We start from the raw sequence: 13,650 nt of genomic DNA on the forward strand, positions 1-13,650 counted from the left end.
TGTGGCCCGCAAGGAGGGAAAATGGGCTGTTCTTCATGATGGTAGTCTCTTGACCGGCCCTTGTCGAGCACCTGCTCGCTCTCCCACGGGGTCTATGAGACCCTATTGTGTACCACTTGGAATTGTAATGGTACCTTATGGTTAGATCTAGGGAACTTCTCGGAGTCATACACAGGACGAGACATAGTCTTCTACACAAAGACACATCAGAGTTTAGAGCGCCCATTGTTGATTGTTAGCGGCTACACATGGGAGTCAGCCTTCAAAGACAAGACGAGGGAGACGGGCGGAGTACGGGGGTCCAAGGGAGTGGCAGTACTTTACAGATCATGTCTCCTTGGAGTCATCTTAGTGGAGAGGAGGGATGTACACTCTAGGTTCTTCTGGGTCCGGATCCGGCGTACAAATAGCTGTGATCTTTATATAGCAGTATGCTACTCTCCGCCTAAGACAATGCACTTTGCCAGGGATATATGCGAGGAGGCTGAGACATCGACGTACGCATCTCTTCATCCAGACATCCTTGATCCTTCTAGTTAGGAGCTTCAACGCGAGGACTAGCATATGTCAGGTATCGATTCTAGACTTTTGAGATGATGCCATATTGTTGTCAAACATTGACCTTGATGAGGTTGGCTTGGCACGGGTATCCGCTGATAGACGGGGACCAGTCACATCATACGGTCACACATTTCTTGATATGGGAAGGATGCACGATCTTGTCATATATAATGGTCTTAAGCTATGGCCCTCCTCAGGTGGCTTCACTTGCTTTCCACAAGGGGAAGGTTCTAGCGTAGTTGACTACATCATGGGATCCCCAGCCTTCACATGGCACATCATTGACTTCTCCATTTCAACAACCCCCCAGGGGCAGATCACACCTACCTTTTCTTGAGCATCTCCACACCCCGTCTCACGGCACCATCCAACACTTTGATCACACACACCACTTATCATGATATACACTTCGATCACGAGCTAGCACCTGCATACTATGCACGGCTTTATATACTGCTCACACATATTGATCACATACCCCTACTAGAGGACCGTGCTTCCTTGATTAGCTGCTCACTCCACGAGGTTTTCCTTCATACACCACGCGCTCCACTAGACCCCCACCTCTTGGTTCTGTGCCTTGCAATAGCTGATACGATGAGGAGTGTAAGGCTCATTGCCGACAATAGGCGACTACCGTCGTCTAGTGTGTCGGAAGAATCAAGTATACTAAATATTTTGTTCAGCAACAACTCCAAAGAGTTTGGTACAAGTTCCTTGAGCAAAAATCACCTTCCAACTCTCATAGACACTCAAGTGTGGCACACATATGCACGCAGTCTCTATGATGTTCTCATCAGCCCGTCCCTGACCTCTCGCACTCACCCCGTCCCACCACTTGTACTCTGTTTACGAGAGGTGGGGTCTAGGATGTAGCATTGAAGCTCCATTCTGGCTGAGCAAAAGATCACGAGGGACTTTGTATTGAGTCTATTACATAAGGGATTAACATCCTAACCCCAATCTTAGCAAAGCTATTCAATGACGCAGTTTGCCTTGGCTTCCCACACGCATGGACCCTTAACACTATCACTCCTATTCACAAAGCCGGGGATCCCATGAGCCCGGAAAACTACAGGACCATTATGATTGGCATGTCATGTCCAAGATCTATGCATTTGTACTTGACACAGAGGTTAGCTAGAACATATCATTCAGGCCGAGTTTGGCGCCTCTCTACTGCAACTAGATGCAGCATTTCAGACCATTAGTTATCTACACCATGTCAGACAGTATGGATACTGCACATCGGGGGGACGTAGGTTGCCATGGCTTCGTCCATGGCTCTTGCAGATGGAGGGGATGAGAGAGGTTGGTATGCACAAACACGTAGATGGACCGAGAGATTGGGGCTTCACATGGATAGATTACCCCTCTTCGAGTACAGCCTAGATGCCCCATCTATCCCACTTGGGTACCTTGAGGCCAACCAGGTCAGACGAGAGTATCTCTTACATCTACACACATTCATGACCTGGTTGGAGCCGAGAGAGCTTCTAGTGAAGCTGAACTTCTACAAAGATCATTGCCTTCGCACCTTTGAGGAGGGCTTCACTGTCCCATCAGAGTACACTCGGATTCACGTATCGCACTCCTTGAGGATCTCCATCGGGCAATTTTGACTATCGTCACACTGACTCCGTATCAAGGGCGGACGAGTTGAGGGGATACCTAGGCAGTACCGCCTATGTACGCTATGCGATTGGCAGGAGGTTGAGTTAGAGGAGCACTTCGCACTTCGATGCCCCGTGTACTGCAAGTTCCGTGGTTGCTATCACGGTCTTTTCAGAGATGGCTTTGGGCCCCTCTCCAGAGTCCTTTCGTATCCAGACGAGGGGTGCCTCGCTGCTTTCATTCATGAGGCGGTTCGACAGAGAGGACTTACTCAGATACAAAGGCAGGCCTCAGACACACTTTCTGACTCTTTTCATAGCAGGATCACGGAGTTCTTCCGGTTGCATCGTACGGACCACACAATCATCGACTGTAGACGCAGTAGGGACTCAGAGCGTGAGGCACGCCATACTTGACAGCGGACGGACATGCAGATCACAATGGGCGACCTCCCATCCTTGTTCAGAGTTGGGACACAGCCCACATGTGTTAGAGTAGCTTTGGTTAGGATCAAAGCCATTGCCAGGAGATCGAGACGGACAACACCCACAGACAGCCGCCAGTGCTCCATCATTGGCTACGCATCAATAGGACCTCGCCGCCTCTTGAGCTCCCCTTGATATTTACACCCCATGAGGCTGCATTGTACTGAGCCGGCATGCCCTCGTGATGTGGATTGATCGACATGATGATGAGGATTGTGATGATGATGATGTCATCTTACTGATGATATGACTATGTACCACCTAGGACTTAGCATTCTGCATGGGTGATGATACTCGTTTGGTAGCTCCACCCTTTTTGCTTGTTCTATCAGGTTTTCTACTAGTCTCATAGACCCATCGGTCCTTCGTAGACTATAATAAACTCTCTCTCTCTCTCTTTCTCTCTCTTTCTCTCTCTCTCTCTCTCTCTTTACATTGTATTGAGACGGGTCCCATGGGTCATTTTCAGCCCCCTGAGGACGCTAATAAATTCTACTTCTACTTCTACTTCTCTCCATCCGGGCAAGCCAAGGATGGGAAGATGCCTGAGAACCCTTGGTTTGACGACGAGTGCATAGAGTCGAGAGCCCACTTCATATAGTAGCAGGCTTTGGGTCATCTGACGCCACGTGAGGCATAGAGGATCTATCGACGACTGATGCGTCGTAAGAGACGGGCTTTCCTCACACACATGATGGATGAGATTGTCAGATCATTCTGAGGAGGAGGCTCGACCATTGGATGGGGATTTCTATAAGAGGGGAAGCCACCTATCCCCATCTCTGACCCAGATGTGTGGCACACGTATGCATGCTCCCTCCATGATGCCCAGATGCAGACACTTGGATATGTCATCCATGCCTAGGCCCACCACTTGTCATCTATTCACCACATAGAATGTACTGGCTGCACTTCGCCGTCTACACAATCGGAGAGTGCAGGACCACGAGGGCCTTTGGATAGAGCACTTTGTACATGGACAAGAGGTCCTAGCCTCGATCCTAGCACAAATGTTCAACTAGGCTATGTGTCACGGTTTTCCATCTTCTTGGAGTATCACCACTATTGTGCCGATACACAAAGCCGGGGACCCTATGGAGACGGGAACTATCGGACCCTTATGATTGGCCACACTTTGGCCAAGATTTTTGGAAGGGTCCTAGAGAGGGAACTCTGGAGTCATACAGAGGCTCGAGGGCAACGAGCACTAGGATAGACAGGATTCCGGAGACAACACTCTACACTAGCGCACATCTTCACTTGGAGGGCTATCATTGAGGAGGCGAGGTCTAGACACTAGAAAGTCTATACATGCTTTGTAGTCTTTCGGAAGGCCTTTGACACTGTCCCACGATCCCGCATGATCAGGAGGTTACATGAGCTGTAGATTTCAGAGACACTGATATGGGGGTGATGAGCCTATATGAGTGAGTTAGAGGCAGACTTCGTGTCTTGGGTGGCCTATCGGATTGGGTCGAGAGTACGATCTGAGTGAAGCAGGATTGCCCCCTCTCACCGACTCTCTTCGAACTGTACATTGATGAGATCGCCTCTTTCATAGACCACCTAGGAGGTGAAGGATCACTATTGGCCGATCTCATGATAGAGACATTGCTATATGCTGATGACATAGTTCTTATCTCATCCTCAGTTGAGGGGCTGCAGAGTTCCTAGAGGTGTTCTGTAGAGAGAGAGACTTGACAGTCAACCTTGGGAAGACCAAGGTTATGATTTTCAACACCTCACATGCAGTAATCCGATGACTCAGTTTCATTTATCGAGCTGAGCTAGTGGAGATAGTGTAGTCCTACATGTATTTGGGAGCAGTCTTCACAGGACCCCTTTTCAATATGACACATGCAGCCCAGGGGCAAATCACACGGGGATGGGGTGCTCTGGCCCGTTTGGAGAGACATTGTTTCCAGGCACACTTTCAGGATCCACCAACGAAATGTTGGCTATTCGATACGCTAGTGCGATTGACTGCCATGTATGCAGCACCCTTCTGGGGATGTGACCTACCGATAGCGAGGTGGGAGAGATTTGAGCGGCTACAGGTGACCATGGGATCTAGGATGATTCAGAGCAAGCCCTCAGTCCCGCAAGAGATAGTATAGGCAGAGTTCGCCATGACTCCACTACAGATTGATGTCATCTTTCAGATAGTGACTTTCATCCATAGAGCATGGGACCTACCTCATTGGAGACTACCGAGGTTGGCTCTGGAGTCATCCAGGCGACTAGCTGAGGGTGGTGCGGACACATGGTATGCATGTATATCCACATGGTTTGCTAGACACGGAATTGAGATGGACAGGATCCCCCCCTTTCAGTATAGTTTGGATGCACTTCCTGCGTTGATCCCGCGAGATGAGATTAACTGTAGCATACAGTTAGATCTTCTCCAACTCCACACGTCTCGGGCTTGCGGGGGAGATCAAGAGCTCCCCACCAAGACACAATTCTACCGTGATCATTTCTTGAATGTCTCAGAGCAGGGATTCATCGTCAGACCCCTATATCTCGAGGACAGAAGAGTCTCACATGCATTGAGGATTGCCATTGGGCAGATGCGGGTCTCATCCCATCAGTTGAGGATTGAGATAGGGAGAGCAGCACGTTTACCTAGAGAGCAGCAGACCTGCACGTTATGCACACTAGGACTGGTTGAGACAGAATAACACTTTCTTTGCACCTACCCAACCTACTACGAGATTCGGGGGCGATACCACTGTCTCTATCAGGATGGGAGTGGCTTCGGCCCACTATCACGATTGATCCACTTCCATGACTAGGTCTGCATTGGGCTCTATCTGCCTGAGATGCGCCGACAAAGGGAGACCCTGCTACGACAGACCAGAGAGTAGCAGGAGGCGATCACACCATAGGATGTAGAGGCTGACCACACACAGCGGCACGTCACAGCTTTCTATGCATTCAAGTCAGCTCCAGGACACATTGGGGTGGAGGACGAGGAGCTAGTTGCTATGCGGGCAGTCTAGATCACCGAGAGAGGATTGCAGAGGCCATCCACGACACAGAGAGCGCCCAGAGCACACTCGATTGAGGTTCGCCCTATCACAGCTTTCCTTAGAGGAGACCGCCCGAGACGAGGGGTCACTTTGAACATAGCTTAGCGGGTTTAGAGATCGAGGAGACCATGTCCCCCTCCGACACCGTAGCATGAGACAGCCAGATAGACACAAATTCGACACTTTCGCCACTCCTAGATGAGCCGCCACATTGCCGGGTTTTGGTTTTTGAGTTTCCAGTTTCCAGTTCCCAGGCTGCTGCAGATAGCAGATAGCACATGATATGATATATATCTTTGTACTTGATTTTGCATGAGCCATTGAGCACTTCAGTACAGTACTCAGCAAAGGGTCTTAGCGCGTCCTTTGCCTCAGCCCCTTGTGGCATGTATGAGTTTTTCCCCTTTGGTGTCACCTTGTCCCATAGGCCCGCGAGGCCTCCCGTGGATGTTAATATATCTTTCTTTCTTTCTTTCTTTTCTCTGTGCATTTTTTTGTCTAATTTCTGGTATATTTCTTCCCTTTTACCTTCAAAGGTTTTGTTGTTTGGAAGCTTAGTAAGCACTGGGTTTACCCAAGAGATTGGAATCTTTCGAAATTTAGATGGCAGCTTATGCTTGGGTATTTTATAGACTATAAGCATAGCTTTGCTTACTAAGTTATTATTATTTTTCATTTTTCTCATCTACTCATAATTTTGTCTAAAGTTGCTTACAAATTCTCTTCTTTCCTTTGTTCTTTTGGTTGTTTGATGAACAAAATTAATTTGTAAGATTGGAGATATTCGAGTTTTTTGAAGGTATAGATTTGAACCTTCATGATAGGCTATGTTATTGGGATTATAAAGTCTGGTCTCCTAGAAAATGCATCAGCCACAACGTCTGCCGCATAAAATACCGAATACTTTGATGATCCGTATGGGAATAAATTTAACACCTAGAAGATAGTGCTTTTAGGTCTTGAGAGCATGAATAATTGCCAGCAATTGTTCAATTGTTTTTCGTAGTTCAGTTAAGCTTCTTTGAGCCTTTTGCTGTTCTAAGCAACTGCATGCGCATCTTGCATTAGATTTCCACCAATGTATCCTCCACTCGCATCAGCCTTTACCATATAAGGCTTTGAACGGTGAGGCATCAAAAGAACTAGTTGCGAAATAAGAGCTTGCTTCAACGGGATAGGAGAGGAAGTGGGAGGCAGGCCGAAGCTATCTCTAAAGGGACAATAGTAGCGGCCTCGGATCTCATAGTACACGGGGCACTTGAAGATTGACGAGTGATGGTTTGCCCTGCCGGTCGCAAGCTGATTGAGAAGTCACTATCACAGAAGAGGTGTTGGATTGTTGGACTCACTCTTTGTATTATTGCGGTGGAGGGGGGATTGGTCTACTCTTGCGTGTTGGGTCTCTCACTCTTTGCTCTGAAGGGGGGTGTTGGAGATATCATAGCCAAAGAGTGCAGAGATGTGATGTGTTGGTGTGTAGTATTAGAAGATCTTGTACTAGTCATTGTGTGAGTCATGTGTGAGTGCCACGTGTCAGTATGTGACTTTTGTCCCATACGCACTTGGTGCAAGTGTGTAGCCTATAAGGCTTGTACTTCATTTGTCTCATTTAGTGATGATGAATGAATGAAAGCCTTTATGGATTCTACATTTGTCTACCATGAAGGCTTTCATTCGTTCATCATCACTAAATGAGACCAGCCTTATAGGCTACACACTTGCACCAAGTGCACGTGGGGTAGGTCCCATAGTGACACATGGTGGTACTCAGCTGCGCCCCTGCTACTAGCGCCCCCCCCCCCCGGCAGGCTGCTGACTGTTGTGCCAGCCTCTCCTACTGCCCCCGCCACCCTGCACCATCTGTGGCGCCACCCCCGCCACCTAGGGGGGCTGTTGCACCGCCCCGAGCCGTAGCAGCGTAGGCTACAGGGCTTTGCGCCGCCCTTAGCTACAGGCATGCAGCAGCGCGCAGGCTGCCAGTGCCTCCAGGCCCTCCTACACCTCTCTCACAGTCGAGGTAGATCGTGCTCTAGCCAGCTCCAAACCTGCAACAATCAAGAAAGAAAAGTTTCGAATCAAGAAAGTTCAATAAGGAAGAATTCATTAGTAGTCTCTTTGTTCCCTCAGCATCATTAAAGCTCTCTGGCAAAATTCGTCTTTAAAGCTTGTTCCTTCATCCAAAGTCATAGTTTTTTTTCTCTTAGTTCACATCACCAAGTCAAAGCCTTTCAGCACCCCATGAGCCATCTGAATATTGAGCTAGAAGATGATAGTGCTGGCTATGGTAGTCTGCGTCGTCGTATCCTCTCATCCGGTATAGATAAGTGTTGACCTGGAACGTTGCATCAAGCTGCATCGGGGATGACCCTGGGCCTGGATGATTTGGTGGGGAATTGATGGCTTACTTTGTATCATCCTTGATAGCATGAGAACTTGGAGACGGTCTACTACAGCCCACTCTGCATCAGAGAGAGATGATTGCCAACACGGACTACCATACATGCTTGTTGGCTGGACCAAGGAGTCGAAGAGGAGAGCCTTGGTCCGAAGGTCGTGAAAATGTGAGTGGATGCATTGTCTCTCTTGCTTGTTTAGTGAGGCATATCCTTTGCTCAGACGGGCCTGCATTGCCGGTCTCATTGTAAAAATAGGGCTAGAGAATCCCTAGATAAGTATATGATGAAACATCCTCAATTGGTGAGCCATCAAAGGTAAATTTCTCTCTATGCATAGCTGCTCGTGATGTGTTGAAGATCATGACCTTGGTTTTACCAAGGTCATGACCTTTAAATCATGCAACTCGCAAAATGACTGTAATGCATCTAAATGTCTCTGGAGACCTTCTGCAGAGGAGGACAGCATAACGTCACCCGTGTACAACAAGATCTGAATCAAGAAACCAACGAGAGAACATCCAGTCCTCCCCAGTGTCTTGATAAATGTCTCTAGCTTGTCTATTGAGGCCAAACAAGCTTGGTAAGAGAGGGCACTCTTGTTTGACCTTGATAGTGCTCATGATCCTCTGTCCATCCACCTCCTATCCGAACTCTGCTTGAAACCCTCATATATATTGCCATAACAGCCCACATAATTTTGGTCATAACCCAGCTCCTGTAATCGTCTGAAAAGGCGGGCCCTCGGCTCTGTACCAAAGGATTTGCGAAAATCCGCAAAGCAACAATAGACCCTCCATCTCCCTCCTCGTTGACCCCTTGAGTGTGAGTATGTGATCCATGGTCTCTACGTCAAGTCGGAAGCCAGCTTGCCCCTTTGCCTTGAGTTATTGCATCTCTACGAATCGATTGACCTTGGTATCAAGTATTGATGCATATATCTTAGACATGACACGGCCAATCATGATAGTCCTGTAGTTTTTCGGGCTCATGTAGAAGAGCCATGTTGGGAAAGCTTATTGTCAGGGGTTTGGCTCTAGATTCCTAAGGAACACACTTGGAATAATGGCAATATTTTTAGAAATGGATCTTTATGGAGGCCCATGGTGTCATCATTGATGCAGAGCTTGATAAGAGGGTGGCGGAATCTCTCAGATGGTCTTGTTCAGGTCCTCTCCCAGGGTAGAAATGAATTTGCGTGACCACCCTTAATTTGGCACCTAGACCTCCATGACTAGGAGGGTGGTCTGCCAAGGCAATGCACACATTGGGTGGGCTCAGTGAGACAATGGTGTGGTGAGATCCTTGGGGGCACATAGTCAACTCTTATAGTTGCCCAAGGAGAGGTTGAGCACGCTTGGCCACTTGAGACGTGACAGTTTGATCTTGGAGGCCATCTTTGAGGCGATAGGGATGGGTTTGCAGGACCCTAGATGTCACGGATCCTATGTGTAGAATAGGCTTTTGGTACTAGTGGGTGCGGGGGGTTTCTTCTCTTAAGTAGGGTAGCCTCAACCAGTTCTCATACGGGGCACACACGAGAGGCCTTGTCACTCTCGTGCTTAGTATGACAAGGCTGCCCCTTAGCCGTCTTCCTCTTCCTTTTTGTGGCAATGACGCTACGATGTTCCCTCTACTCTTAGGTAGCTGACTTGGTGGACATGCACCTCTCGATTCATCAAGAGTTGTTGCGGCACTCCTGCTCGTAGATGATACATCCTTGCTTATGGAGGGCTTGTTTATCATGCTAGAGAGGGTTCCTCCCTCCTTGGGGGTGTTGGGAACCATAATTACCTGGAACAAGTCGGTTGGTTTTAGTATAGGTTCTAGGGAGCTTACATTGTGGGGCACTATTTTGTTGGATTCTCTAGGGGTAGACGACAAGATACCTAGATTGCCAGGTGGGACTAGATATTTCTATAAAGCAGCAAGTTGCCCTAGTGTTAACTTCTCTATTAGAGCTCAGCCGGGCTTTCATTGGCAAGAAGGTGTTGGTGGTAAACTAGATCCTATGGCGATGGTGTGGTTGATCTCCTTCAGTTGCTTCTTTCACAACGAGTACATGGGGCGGTTGAGGCTCTTAGTAAGCAATGTTTTGTGGGCAAGCTCACACGGTACATGGAATAGAGATGGAGAGCAGAGGCATTTTGGGGAAGCTTATAGTAAGGGGTCCGGCTCTAGGCTTTGAGCCTTGGAAGCTCCTACTATGGATGGGTCTTCTAAGGAACATATGCGGCACAAGCAGGCGATGGTAGAAGTCTCACTGATGGATCTTCATGGAGGCTCCTCTCCTAGGGAAGGGTGCCAATGATGAGCTTGATGAGAGTGTGATGGCATCTCTCAGGCAGTCTCATTTGTGTCATTCCCTAGGGTAGAGATGATTCCAAGCGAGAGCTCTTGATTTTTGACTTGTACCTTCGTGACCAAGAGGGTTGCACATTGGGGCAGAACAAACATTGGGTGGGCTCAGTGGGATGGTGGGCTCAGTGGGACAATGGCCTTGCTAGATCCTTGGGGGCATGGAGTCAGCCCCATAATAGCCTAGGGGAGGTTGAGATTGGCCACTTGAGAGGTGGCTGTGGCAAGCTTCAGGGGGGCGAGGAGGCCATCTTGGAGGCATGGAGGGGAGGGCTTGGTCGGACCCTGCAAGCCGCGGACCTTCCAAATTGTTTGGGCAGAACTGTAGGACAGGAGTTTCTCTTAGAGTCTTCTACCTATGGTAGGAACATGATGAACGCTACTCGATCAGCTTATTTTAGCTTGTGTAGTGTACTCCGGATGGAGTTGGTGCGAGGGGACAAAGACTCAAGGGACAATATGGTCTCGGACTCAATGGACTGATAGAGGACTAGAGTAGTTGGCCGGTTGGGGCAGATTTTTGACCACCGATCTCAAATCTTTTCTCGTGGTGGCATCTTTGGTTATGGGAGGGCAAACCCTTCTGCGAGGTGCATTGGGTTCCAAGTGAGTGGTTTTGGCCATCCAAGGTAGGGCATTTTGAGGAGCTAGTGGCGAAGATGCCCTTCTTCTCCTCCACCACCCGCATTGGTAGATCACCTTCGTCACGAGAGTGGCATCAGCTTTAGCAACAGTTGTTGCGTTTCTTACCAAGATTTGGACCTGTGTCATTTGAACTAGCCTCCATTTGAAGATCTCTTATTTCTTTTGTTTGTTTGCTCATGGAGGGCTGCCCATAGGCCCATGTTGGAGCAAATGAGGGTGGACGAGGTGTGTTGTTGTTGTGGCAGTGAGGACCTTGAGACGATAGCTCACTAATGGTGGAGTTTTCTAGGGGCTTATGCAGCCACCCTCGTCAACATATGGCATGATATCATCTACACCTTGCAGGCCACTTGGGAGTAGGGGAAATATTAGTAGCATACACGTATGCAGATTCCCTACTTTGCCAGAGCCCCCTCTCCTTTCCAAGAATAACTAAATAAATATATAAATATGTTTGTATATATGGAAGATCCTTAAGACGTGCTTCAACATGTGGTTGTAATTTTGTTTAAAGCTTAAACATATTGACAAGCATAGACATGAGCAATTTCACGAGTTGGTAATATTCCTTACTTGGATGTTGGGCAATGAATGTTTCTATGATACAATATAGATGCATATGCTTGGGCACTGATGACATAATGGTTGCTTTGCTTGCTAAGTATGTCTTCCTTTTGTTTTTCAAAGAAGTTTTTGATACCTCTTTTTTCTTCTCTTTCATTTTCTCTTTTATTTTCTGTGTAAAATTTTGGACTTTAGAACAACAAAAAATCTAAATTTGTATGATTGGACATATTCTAGTCTTACAAAGGTATATACAATATAGATGCATATAATTAAAGTCATCATGAAAGCTTATAGAACGGGGGGGGACGTATCATTCTTCAACCGCCTGGTTGGAATCATGCACCAAACCTTGCTAAATAACATCATTGAGATCAAAGAACACTATATCCAATCACAAACCATGTTATGGTGTTCTAGCCCAACCACGATGAGGTTCGAGACATGTTTATCTCAAAGCTCTTGGTACTTTTATTTACATGCAGTGTCCTAGATGGGCGAGAGGACTTGCTTCCTCTATGGGTTCTTGGACGGATTTAAAAAAGCTTCTGGATGACTGTAAGATTCAGTTGGTAAGTCAGCTTAGAGGAAGTGGAATAAGAATTGATTACTTTGATGCAGCCCTATCCTTGGATTGGGTTTTCGTAGATGGCAGGCCTTACTGTTGCTCTACCTGGTTTGGGGCTTTTACGAGATCAGGTATCCCCCTTCAGGTCATAGCCTATAGGGCCTAAAGAGATTCAAACTGGGATGACTGGGTTTTCGATATCCTCTCTAGGGTAGATTATCCAAGTCCAGGGATGTGGATATCCTTGTGGACGTTATTTTTGACATGTCAGGGTTTTGGATCATGTGGAGCAGTGCTTTTTGACTTCATGTTGGTACCTAGACCTAAAGCTAGATCGCATTCCTTTGGGTTGATGACGGTAGTGCGACCCCTGAAAGTGGGAATGGATTGATGCAAGAAACCATGTGAAGAAACCTCTTCTTCTTTCGCTACATGACTAGCTACGCCAGAATGTTCCAGCTTAATCTTAGGCGTTGGATGCCCACTAGAGCTAGAATTGGGAGAGTCCTACAAAATCCTTTTTGGAGGACTCTGGAAATCAAGAATAGAAAAATCACTATTTTCTTTTGGCTTTCTATTCATGAAGGGATAGCAGTGAACTTGTGGGGGTCTAGGTTTGGACCAGCCCCTACTTGCCCTCGTTGCCTTTCTACTGAGGAGTCCATTCAGCATTGTTTATGGGATTGCATGCATGAGAGGTTTTTCTAGAAGGGGATTGTTAGACTTTTGAGTACTTTTATTCCCGCCCCTTTCTTCATGACCCGGGGCTCATTGGCTTGGCTCTCTCTTTCGGGGCCTCAAATCTTTTATGAGGCATGACTCTTCTTGGTCTCTAGTTGAGTCATTGTTTCTACATGATGTTCCTCACACTCCTTATAGACCTGCACATGCCTCTTGGATACTTTTTGGGAGATTTTAGCGGGCATTCATTGTGGCATATTTGGAGATCGAGATGCACAAAGGCTCTTATACCTTCTCACACATGGGCTAGTAGTTGGACAAACATTGTACACACTTTGATGGCCATCTGCGTGAGCTTGCATGGGTCTTCTTGGGCGGCATCTGCTAGGACGATTACTTTTCTCAGGGAGTCGAGTGGCTTCCATTTCTTGACTCCACCATAGGTTTGAGATGGCATTTTCAGCCTCACCTTGGTGCTTTACTGAGGAAGTTGTCAGGGTTTTTATGGTATGCATAGTGTATTCTTTCCATGAGCATTGCTCTTGGGGTATTCTTCATACGTAATAGACAAAATTTTCATGGAAAAAATAGTTAGCTTGAATAATTACGCAAGGAATCTTTTTAACACTAGAGTTAACATGTGGTGTGAGTGAAGTCTCTGTGTTTATGTGCGTGTGCGAGTTCATGCACGCACGCACACGCATGCACACATGAACAACTGTATATCAGTTTATGCCTATATACCTCAG

General features: G+C 47.3%; 1 protein-coding gene across 4 annotated transcripts in view; it reads left to right on the top strand.

Annotated features, from left to right (window-relative positions):
- Positions 1-13,650, top strand: part of LOC147901425 (Tubulin binding cofactor C domain-containing protein) — a 90,910-nt gene that overhangs the window by 67,048 nt on the left and 10,212 nt on the right. The gene's annotated exons all lie outside the window — the stretch shown is intronic.

The sequence above is a fragment of the Dipteris shenzhenensis genome, chromosome 6 (genome assembly GCF_047967505.1).
Source record: "Dipteris shenzhenensis isolate YYH24624 ecotype China chromosome 6, Dip_SZ_1.0, whole genome shotgun sequence".
In the NCBI taxonomy this organism is placed as follows: Eukaryota; Viridiplantae; Streptophyta; class Polypodiopsida; order Gleicheniales; family Dipteridaceae; genus Dipteris; species Dipteris shenzhenensis.